A 12,146-nucleotide genomic window follows, 5' to 3' on the forward strand; every position below is an offset into this window, starting at 1 on the left:
TAGTTTGAAATGGAAATGAATAAAAACTTTTACTAGTGACGATTAAAAATTCACTAGCCCTACTTTACTTTAAGTTAATACATTTTTGCTAAATAATAATAAGAATCGGATATGTCATATAAAGAGAGAGATAGAGCTTAAAAACACTAACATTGGAGGGTTGGGATGGGGGCAGGATATTCATATTACAAAATAGACGTAACTGCAAATTTTTTTCTTCTATTTTTTTCTTTTTAAAAATTTTATTCACAGAAACCTGTTACAGTAAGCTCTGTCCCCAACCAGGGTGAATATAAAGGACAGGCGGTCAACATAACCTTGATATATTACATATAAGAGGTTTTCAATAAATTCGAATTTGAATTTGAGGAATTTGAAGAATAGCTCTAGAAGCAGTATATAAAAAAAAAAAACCCCAAACAATACAATTCAGTATACAAAGGAAATGTTTTATTTAACGACACACTCAACACATTTTATTTACGGTTGTATGGCGTCAGACATATGGTTATGGACCACACAGATATTAAGAGAGGAAACCCACTGTCTCCACTACATGGGCTACTCTTTCTGATTAGCAGCAAGGGATCTTTTATTTACGCTTCCCACAAGCAGGATAGCACAAACCATGGCCTTTGTTGGACCAGTTATGGATCACGGTTTGTATACTAATGGCCTATAATAATATATATATATATATCTATATATATATATATACTCTTCAAAAAAAGAGACGCAAAAGGGTACAAATGGGTTATAACTCCGATTTTATGTTTCCTACCGGTTCATGCTTTGTGAATATAAGGTCATTGCATGTCCCAAACACATTCCCACGGTTACATTCGATAAAACGCAGCTACTGTACAATAAAGTTCCAAAATGTGAATATTCGCAAAAACGCAGCCACGTGCAAACCATGTCACCACTGCACGTGCATTGTCTGCACGTGCAACATGAACACCGACAGTATAAAAGTGCAGGGTGTTCGCTTGCCTGCCTCTGTATCTGGCCGACAGTTGACAATCCAGGACATGCCACGTCTCAGTGAACCGCAGAGAAACAATGCCATCGCCGACTAGACGCAGGCGAATCCAGAACGGCCATTGCCAGGGCATTCCAGTGTCCCCAAGCACCATCTCCAGACTGTGGGACCGTTACCAGCAACATGGATCAACACGTTGACCTCCCTAGATCCGGTCGACCACGGGTCACTACCCCCGGGCAGGACCGCTACATCCGGGTACGCCACCTTCGGGAACGATTGACTACTGCCACTTCCACAGCCGCAGCAATACCAGGTTTGCGCAGGATATCCGACCAGACCGTACGGAACCGCCTACGTGAGGTAGGAATTCGTGCCAGACGTCCAGTTCGAGGTGTCATCTTAACACCACAACACCGTCGACTCCGACTGCAGTGGTGCCAGATTCATCGACAATGGCCTCAACTGCGAGGAGACAGGTGTGGTTCAGTGACGAGTCCCGATTTCTGCTCCGACGTCATGATGGAAGATGTCGCGTGTATAGGCGTCGTGGTGAACGTTAGTGCGGCAAACTGCGTGCAGGAAGTGGGACAGATTCGGCGGGGGTTAGTGTCATGGTGTGGACAGCCATCTCACACACTGGCAGAACTGACCTGGTCCACGTGCAGGGCAACCTGAATGCACAGGGCTACATTGACCAGATCCTCCGGCCACACATCGTTCCAGTTATGGGCCAACGTCAACGCAGTGTTCCAACATGACAACGCCAGGCCTCACACAGCATATCTCACAACGGCTTTTTCCTACAGAACAACAACATTAATGTCCTTCCTTGGCCATCGATATCACCGGATTTGAACCCAATTGAGCATCTATGGAACGAGTTGGACCGACGCCTCCGACAGTGACAACCACAGCCCCAGACCCTGCCCGAGCTGGCAGCAGCACCCTTGCAGGCCGAGTGGGCCACCATCCCCGGGACGTCATCCGTACTCTGGTTGCTTCAATGGGCAGGCGGTGCCAGGCAGTTGTCAACACACGCGGAGGCCACACCCGGTATTGACTCCAGATGACCTTGACCTTGGTGGTGTGTCCTATCACTTACTCACAATGGACTAGAGTGAATTGTGAACAATCCTGCAACATTTGGTAATTATAGGACTCGCCATTCAATAATGAAATCAATTCTCCAAATGTTACGACAATGTGGTTTTGCGTTTCTTCTTTTGAAGAGTATATATATATATATATATATATATATATATATATATATATATATATATAATATTGTGATTGTTACTGAACATTTGGCCTTTAATAATAATTAATTACATGTTTTGTTTAATACAGAGATTTGATACTTGGCCTCTCATAACAACTTAATTTTTTGTTTCTTTCTTAGATTGCTATTATAACTTGACCTTTAACAAAATTAAAACCATTTTTCTTTGGTATTGAGATTTGTACTGAACATTTGGCCTTTAATAATAATTACGTCATGTTTGATACAGATATTTCATATCTGGTCTCTCATAACAAGTAAATCTTTTTTTTTAGAAATTGGATTGTTATTGTGCATTTTGGTCTTTAATAAAAAAAATATATAAATCTTTTTTTTATTATTTTGAGATAACTGAACATTTTGCCTTTAATGATAATTACATGTCTTGTTTGACACAGTCTTTATATATGTACTTGGCCTCTCATAAAACTAAATCTTTTGTTTGTTTCTGAGATTGCCGTTATAACTTTGGCCTTTAATAAAAATAATGATTCAAACATTTCTTAGCACACAGATTGTTGTTTTATGTCGTACTGGATCGCATCTGTGTATTGACATCATTGGGGCAGCGTCTTTGAATCGGGTTCACGGAATGCGTCGATTTCATCTGGCGATCAGCTCCCCGCTCTTAACTAGCTACACTACTTGAATGTAAAGTGTTGAATCAAGCCCGTTTCTTGAGCGTTGCGTCGACAATCAATAGTTAATCAAAGTGATTGCGTTTTATATTTCCTTGCGACTAGAAGCTCTGGGAGAGGATCAACGACTTATCTCGGTCCAGATTAACCGAACTTCTGTCGGGTTTTTTTTCTTTGTTTCTTTTTCTCTTTTTTTTCTCCATGAGATAATTTCGAAACACATTTCTTTCAGAATTGTTGTAAATATTGTTTGAAAAGGAACACCAGTGGGTTTTTTCCCATTACCAATTTGTTCTTTATGATGAAGATGTTGGCTTGAGGTGGTAATATAAAGATGTTTGGATGGATGTAAATGTCGACATCATGCATGAAAACACGAACGATGAGTAGTAATAATAATAGTAATAAAAAAAAGATTGTTGGATGTATACAACATTTATTAAACAAGTCGATGAATGTTTAAAAAAACCTTTTTATTTCATGTGCAATATGAAAGGGATATTTATTTTTATTATTATTTTTTTTTAAATCTATTTCATGGATGGGTGGGTGGGGTGGGGGGGGGCAGAATGTAGTCCAGTGGTAGAGCACTCGCCTGAAGTGCAATGGGTCACAGGATTGAGCTCCCTCGATAGACTTGCTTTTTTCCTATTCTAACCAGTCCTACATGACTCTTACATCAAAGGCTATGGTATGAAAGTTAAAGTTTATTTTGTTTAACAACACCACTAGAGCACGTTGATTTATTAATCAACAGCTATTGGATGTCGATCATTTGGTAATTTTGACATATAGTCTTAGAGAGAAAACATGCTACTTTTATTTCATTAGTAGCAAGGGATCTTTTACATGTACTTTCCCTTCAGACAGGATAGCACATACCACAACCTTTGATATGGTGCACTGGCTGGAACATAAAATAGCCCAATGGGCCCACCGGCAGGGATCGATCCTAGACCGACTGTGCCACAGGCAAGTACTTTATCACTTGGAGGGGTGGGACGTAGCCCAGTGGTAAAGCGCCAGCCAGATGCGCGGTCAGTAAGGGATTATGAAGGGGACACAATCTGTAGTTGGGGAGGGGTACAAGCCAGATTTTTTTGTTTATTTATATAGATTAGGACAAAACATACAGCTCCACCCCCCCACCCTCTGGTTCCTACACGCCTATACACCAAGCCCCAAGCACACCCTCACCCCCAACACTCACAGCATACCCTGTCACTCAGTATCATAATTTGTGGAAAGTCGTTGAAAGAATGGTTTATTTAACAACACACTCAACACATTTTATTTACAGTTATATGGTGTCAGACATGTGGTTAAGGACCACACAGATATTGAGAGAGGAAACATGCTGTCGCCACTTCATGGGCTACTCTTTTCGATTAGCAGCAAGGGATCTTTTATATGCATCATCCCACAGACAGGGTAGTACATACCACAGCCTATGATATACCAGTCATGGTGCACTGGCTGGAACGAGAAATAGTCCAATGGGCCCACTGACAGGGATCGATCCCACACAGACCACACATTGAGCGAGTGCCTTACCACTGAGCTATTTAATGATGCCACTAGAGCACATTGATTTTTTATCTTATCATTGGCTATTGGACGTCAAACATATGGTCATTGTGACACTGTTTTTAGAGGAAACCCGCTGTCACCACATAGGCTACTCTTTTATGACAGGCAGCAAGGGATCTTTTATTTGCGCTTCCCACAGGCAGGATAGCACAAACCATGGCCTTTGTTGGACCAGTTATGGATCACTGGTTGGTGCAAGTGGTTTACACCTACCCAATGAGCCTTGCGGAGCACTCACTCAGGGTTTGGAGTCGGTATCTGGATTAAAAATCCCATGCCTCGACTGGGATCCGAACCCAGTACCTACCAGCCTGTAGACCGATGGCCTAACCAAGACGCCATCGAGGCTGGTTTTACCACTGGGCTACGTCCTGCATGACAGGTGTTGAATGACTCGTATTGTCTTTGTTTACAGGTTGAATGCCAGATGATGAATATAAGAGGGCAACTCTAGATTTAGCTGACTGACAGTTTGCATCAGTTTACCTGTGCTGATAAAGGTAAGCTAATTACTATTATGTACATAATATGGTAGAATCCTGTTGGGTCGAAATCAGAAGAGTCGAATACACCGCAATGCTCGAACCAAAAATGAAGTCCTGAAATACACATCCACGATGTTGACCGAACGGTTAGGTCGAACTGCCCGATGGGTAGAACACTTTCTTGAGCACTGACGGGAGTCGAAATAACAGGATTCAGCTGTATATATAAACATGATGTACATTTATTTCAGTTTATTTTCAAGACAGGTCATTTCATTGTATAGACTGCACTGCACTGCACTGCACTGGTATAGCTTGTGAAGAAGAAGATGTTTATATCCATGCTTATGTCCTGGGCACGCAAGTTGTCTATCTAGGCTGTTTGTTAAGTACAGGTGTTAATTATTGGCAAGGAAACAGAGAGACACATCATAGATGTCTTATAATTTAGCTACCAGTGTTCGAGATTAAACATTTTGGGCAGTATGCCATTTGGATACTAACATTTCAAAATCTGGTATCCCACCTGAGAATTTAGTGCATCCAACTTAAATAAAATTCATAAATAACATCGTAACAAATTTGGACGACACTGTTACTTAACTTCACCAGTAAATGACGACTTCCATTGTTTCAACGAAAAATTAAAACGCAGGATGAATCTTTAGATAAATAAATAAACGTATCTATACATAATCAAATCTAAATTGTAGTTTGTATTTGTTCTTGTTAACAATTAAACGTGCTCTAAACTAATTTCTTTGTAGTTTATTCACTAGAAACTTCAATTCATTACGAATGTGACTTCTCTTGCTTACATTTGATTTGTGTACCTAAAGATAGCTTTTGAAGTCATTGCTTTTCTTTCGTGACGTCTTCAATTTCCTCAGACTTTCACGTCTTGTATATTATACAGTTTGTGTCATGTAAGAAGTTTAAAGTTTAAGTTTCTAAACTCTTTACACTATGGGTAATAAATACAATAACCCACTCGATACTCGGAATTACGGATTATCTGTCCCTCGTGAAATTAATGTTGTGAGTCACTCGCTAAAGCTCATGACTGACAACATTAATTTCACTTGGGACAGATAATCCGTAATTCCTCGTAACTCATAAGTTATTGTCTATTTTATTATACCACTGAGGCTAGTAAAAGATAGAGAAGTTGTAGTGGTGTTACTGTGAAATCAATGACATGTAAGTTCGTGGTGGTCTCAGAGAGAGAAGTTGTAGTGGTGTTACTGTCACTGTGAAATCACTGACATGTATGTTCGTGGTGGTCTCAGAGAGAGAAGTTGTAGTGGTGTCACTGTGAAATCACTGACATGTATGTTCGTGGTGGTCTCAGAGAGAGAAGTTGTAGTGGTGTCACTGTGAAATCACTGACATGTATGTTCGTGGTGGTCTCAGAGAGAGAAGTTGTAGTGGTGTTACTGTGAAATCACTGACATGTATGTTCGTGGTGGTCTCAGAGAGAGAAGTTGTAGTGGTGTTACTGTGAAATCACTGACATGTATGATCATGGTGGTATCATTTTTGTGTACACGTTATTTGTCTACTAGTGTAGTCATCTTCTTCTTCGTTCAAATTTGTAAAAATTGTCTCATACAGATTTTCCGATCTGAGTGATCAATTAGGCAGTTGTTTGTAGGTCCTCCCTGGATCCCCAGAGCTTCTGATGAGTAGGTCTGTTCCATGCAGCCAGAAGTGGCAATTTGAAGAACACAATGACAATATAAATACATGTATACATGTAGGGCAAAGTTATGAGACTACCTTTTCAGTCCATGAATTTTAGAACCCAACAAAATGTTTTAGAAAAAAATGAAAAACAAAAATATAAACCCACGGTAATAAAAAGAATTTCACAGAATGTACTGTATGTTATCACTGGTGTGTCTGTGAATTATTTCTGGGTGGGTTAAAGTTAAAGTTTGTTTTGTTTAACGACACCACCAGAGCACATTTGGTAATTTTGACATTGTCCCTTTAAACTTTATTTCCAATTAAAGGTTTAAGCACACTGTCTGAAGCCTAATTCGCTATAAACTCTCGCAACTTTGCTATCTCACAGTGTAATGCAGAAAGACTTGCACGCAAAGAACATCTGCTGTTGCTCAAAAGAGCTTTAAAGAGCTTAAAAGAGCATTCTCAATTAGGCCTCAAGTGCTCTATTCTTAATTCATCTATCTTAAAGGGACAGACCCTAGTTTTTAAACATTCAGGCATATTTTTTTACCTATATCCTAGTTTCAATCTGTAAAAATGGACACTAAGGTTGGTTAATTTACAAACCTGTAACACATTTGGATACAACAGAGTGAAACAAGAGTCTGTGATGTTGAAATACCCTTACAAATAGACTAAAACACAACTCCATCACCGCTACTTCTTAGATGCACGTGCCTTTTTAAAAATACGAAAAATGCATTTTGTGGTATTAGAAACACCAGGTTAACCAGAAACACTTTGGTTGTACGGAAATGGATAACCTAAACAAATCAGATATAAGTAATGTTTGAAAGAAAGAAGTGTTTTATTTAACGACGCACTCAACACATTTTATTTACGGTTATATGGCGTCAGACATATGGTTCAGGACCACACAGATTTGGAGAGGAAACCCGCTGTCGCCACTACATGGGCTACTCTTCCGATAGGCAGCAAGGGATCTTTTATTTGCGCTTCCCACAGGCAGGATAGCACAAACCATGGCCTTTGTTGAACCAGTTATGGATCACTGGACGGTGCAAGTGGTTTACACCTACCCATTGAGCCTTGCGGAGCACTCACTCAGGGTTTGGAGTCGGTATCTGGATTAAAAATCCCATGCCTCGACTGGGATCCGAACCCAGTACCTACCAGCCTGTAGACCGATGGCCTGCCACGACGCCACCGAGGCCGGTAAGTAATGTTTGATTTCAGTGATCATAAACAGCTGTAATAGTGAAAAATATGTGTTAGTGTTTAGAAACTAGGGTCTGTCTCTTTAAAGTACGTCAATAAATAACATACACTGACTTACCTGTAGGTACTTTTATGAATATGGAATTGGGAGTCGAGTGCACTAAACTCTTGCAGCTTTGCAATCTTGCAGTTTAGCGCAAAACGACTTGCGATGATAAATACGATGTTGAACAGCTTAAGAGAGCTTAAGAGACCTGTGAGAATTAGGCTCCCAGACAGCCACTAAAGTAAAGTTTGTTTTATTTAACGACACCACTAGAGCACATTGATTTTTTATCGTATCATCGGCTATTGGACGTCAAACATATGGTCATTCTGACACGGTTTTTTAGAGGAAACCCGCTGTCGCCACATAGGCTACTCTTTTATGACAGGCAGCAAGGGATCGTTTATTTGCGCTTCCCACAGGCAGGATAGCACAAACCATGGCCTTTGTTGAACCAGTTATGGATCACTGGTCGGTGCAAGTGGTTTACACCTACCCATTGAGCCTTGTGGAGCACTCACTCAGGGTTTGGAGTCGGTATTTGGATTAAAAATCCCATGCCTCGACTGGGATCGGAACCCAGTACCTACCAACCTATAGACCGATGGCCTAACCACGACGCCACCGAGGCCGGTAGACAGCCACTATGTCTAGGACGGTGGATTAATGATTGATGCTGGACTCACTGATAGTTTGTTAGTCAGGGAGGCGGGATGTAGCCTCAGTAGTAAAGGGCACGGCTGATGTGCCGTTGATCTAGGATCGATCCCCGTCGGTGGGCCCATTGGGCTATTTCTCGTTCCAGTCAACGCACCACGACTGGTATATCAAAGGCATGTGCTATCCTGTCTGTGGGATGGTGCATATAAAAGATCCCTTTGCTACAAATGGAAAAATGTAGCGGGTTTCCTCTCTATGACTGTGTCAAAATGACCATATGTTTAACATCCAGTGTCCAGTCGATGATTAATAAATCAATGTGCTCTAGTGGTGTCGTTAAACAAAACAAACTTTTTTTTGGTTAGTGAGAGACAGGGCTTCTAGAATTTTTATAAAATCCACTAGCCATGGGATCTGTGATTTTAAAAATTTACTAGCCACGATTAAAAATTCACTAGCTCTACATTACTTTAAGTTAATATAATTTTACTAAATAATAGTAATAATCAGATATGCAGTGGCGTAGGAAGGTGCCAAAAAGTGGGGGCACACATTTATATTTACACACTTTTACACTATTATAAAACAAATATAAAGCAAAATATCTGAAAAGTGGGGGGTACATGCCCACCTGCCTCCCCACTTCCTACGCCAGTGGATATGTCACCTAAAGAGGGAGATAGAGCTTAAAAACACTAACATTTGGGGGTTGGAGGTGGGGGCAGGATATTCATAATTACAAAATATACTTAACTGCAACATTTGACAAAACATTTTTCACTAGCCATCGAGCATGGCAGTAGTAGTTATTTACTAGCCCAACACTGAATATCACTAGCTATGGGAGTGGGGCTACCATAATCTAGAAGCCCTGTCAGGCATGGCAGTAGTAGTTATTTACTAGCCCAACACTGAATATCACTAGCTATGGGAGTGGGGCTACCATAATCTAGAAGCCCTGTCCGGCATGGCAGTAGTAGTTATTTACTAGCCCAACACTGAATATCACTAGCTATGGGAGTGGGGCTACCATAATCTAGAAGCCCTGTCAGGCATGGCAGTAGTAGTTATTTACTAGCCCAACACTGAATATCACTAGCTATGGGAGTGGGGCTACCATAATCTAGAAGCCCTGTCAGGCATGGCAATAATAGTTATTTACTAGCCCAACACTGAATATCACTAGCTATGGGAGTGGGGCTACCATAATCTAGAAGCCCTGTCAGGCATGGCAGTAGTAGTTATTTACTAGCCCAACACTGAATATCACTAGCTATGGGAGTGGGGCTACCATAATCTAGAAGCCCTGTCAGGCATGGCAGTAGTAGTTATTTACTAGCCCAACACTGAATATCACTAGCTATGGGAGTGGGGCTACCATAATCTAGAAGCCCTGTCAGGCATGGCAATATTAGTTATTTACTAGCCCAACACTGAATATCACTAGCTATGGGAGTGGGGCTACCATAATCTAGAAGCCCTGTCAGGCATGGCAGTAGTAGTTATTTACTAGCCCAACACTGAATATCACTAGCTATGGGAGTGGGGCTACCATAATCTAGAAGCCCTGTCAGGCATGGCAGTAGTAGTTATTTACTAGCCCAACACTGAATATCACTAGCTATGGGAGTGGGGCTACCATAATCTAGAAGCCCTGTCAGGCATGGCAGTAGTAGTTATTTACTAGCCCAACACTGAATATCACTAGCTATGGGAGTGGGGCTACCATAATCTAGAAGCCCTGTCAGGCATGGCAATATTAGTTATTTACTAGCCCAACACTGAATATCACTAGCTATGGGAGTGGGGCTACCATAATCTAGAAGCCCTGTCAGGCATGGCAGTAGTAGTTATTTACTAGCCCAACACTGAATATCACTAGCCATGGGAGTGGGGCTACCATAATCTAGAAGCCCTGTCAGGCATGGCAGTATTAGTTATTTACTAGCCCAACACTGAATATCACTAGCCATGGGAGTGGGGCTACCATAATCTAGAAGCCCTGTCAGGCATGGCAGTAGTAGTTATTTACTAGCCCAACACTGAATATCACTAGCCATGGGAGTGGGGCTACCATAATCTAGAAGCCCTGTCAGGCATGGCTACCATAGTAGTTATTTACTAGCCCAACACTGAATATCACTAGCCATGGGAGTGGGGCTACCATAATCTAGAAGCCCTGTCAGGCATGGCAATAGTAGTTATTTACTAGCCCAACACTGAATATCACTAGCTATGGGAGTGGGGCTACCATAATCTAGAAGCCCTGTCAGGCATGGCAGTAGTAGTTATTTACTAGCCCAACACTGAATATCACTAGCTATGGGAGTGGGGCTACCATAATCTAGAAGCCCTGTCAGGCATGGCAATAGTAGTTATTTACTAGCCCAACACTGAATATCACTAGCTATGGGAGTGGGGCTACCATAATCTAGAAGCCCTGTCAGGCATGGCAATATTAGTTATTTACTAGCCCAACACTGAATATCACTAGCTATGGGAGTGGGGCTACCATAATCTAGAAGCCCTGTCAGGCATGGCAATATTAGTTATTTACTAGCCCAACACTGAATATCACTAGCTATGGGAGTGGGGCTACCATAATCTAGAAGCCCTGTCAGGCATGGCAATATTAGTTATTTACTAGCCCAACACTGAATATCACTAGCTATGGGAGTGGGGCTACCATAATCTAGAAGCCCTGTCAGGCATGGCAATATTAGTTATTTACTAGCCCAACACTGAATATCACTAGCTATGGGAGTGGGGCTACCATAATCTAGAAGCCCTGTCAGGCATGGCAATATTAGTTATTTACTAGCCCAACACTGAATATCACTAGCTATGGGAGTGGGGCTACCATAATCTAGAAGCCCTGTCAGGCATGGCAATATTAGTTATTTACTAGCCCAACACTGAATATCACTAGCTATGGGAGTGGGGCTACCATAATCTAGAAGCCCTGTCAGGCATGGCAATATTAGTTATTTACTAGCCCAACACTGAATATCACTAGCTATGGGAGTGGGGCTACCATAATCTAGAAGCCCTGTCAGGCATGGCAATATTAGTTATTTACTAGCCCAACACTGAATATCACTAGCTATGGGAGTGGGGCTACCATAATCTAGAAGCCCTGTCAGGCATGGCAATATTAGTTATTTACTAGCCCAACACTGAATATCACTAGCTATGGGAGTGGGGCTACCATAATCTAGAAGCCCTGTCAGGCATGGCAATATTAGTTATTTACTAGCCCAACACTGAATATCACTAGCTATGGGAGTGGGGCTACCATAATCTAGAAGCCCTGTCAGGCATGGCAATATTAGTTATTTACTAGCCCAACACTGAATATCACTAGCTATGGGAGTGGGGCTACCATAATCTAGAAGCCCGAGAGAGAGAAAGAGGTTTTGAGGTCTTACACCTCTCCATTGTGTTGTTAATAGTCACTGGATGCATGAGAGCCAGTGCCTAGATGTGAACCCAGTACCTTCTAGCTATAAAGCTGATGACTTTATCACTACACCACTGATCCAAGTGAAATGTT

General features: G+C 41.5%; 1 protein-coding gene across 1 annotated transcript in view; it reads left to right on the forward strand.

Annotated features, from left to right (window-relative positions):
• The window catches only part of LOC121390370 (putative N-acetylated-alpha-linked acidic dipeptidase), a 206,672-nt gene that overhangs the window by 39,935 nt on the left and 154,591 nt on the right, over positions 1-12,146 (forward strand). Inside the window, exon 2 of the mRNA XM_041522167.1 lies at positions 4,908-4,992. The gene's annotated coding sequence lies outside the window, so the exon portion shown is untranslated. The remainder of the gene's footprint in view (positions 1-4,907; positions 4,993-12,146) is intronic.

This window comes from Gigantopelta aegis, chromosome 15 (genome assembly GCF_016097555.1).
Source record: "Gigantopelta aegis isolate Gae_Host chromosome 15, Gae_host_genome, whole genome shotgun sequence".
NCBI classification, from domain to species: Eukaryota; Metazoa; Mollusca; class Gastropoda; order Neomphalida; family Peltospiridae; genus Gigantopelta; species Gigantopelta aegis.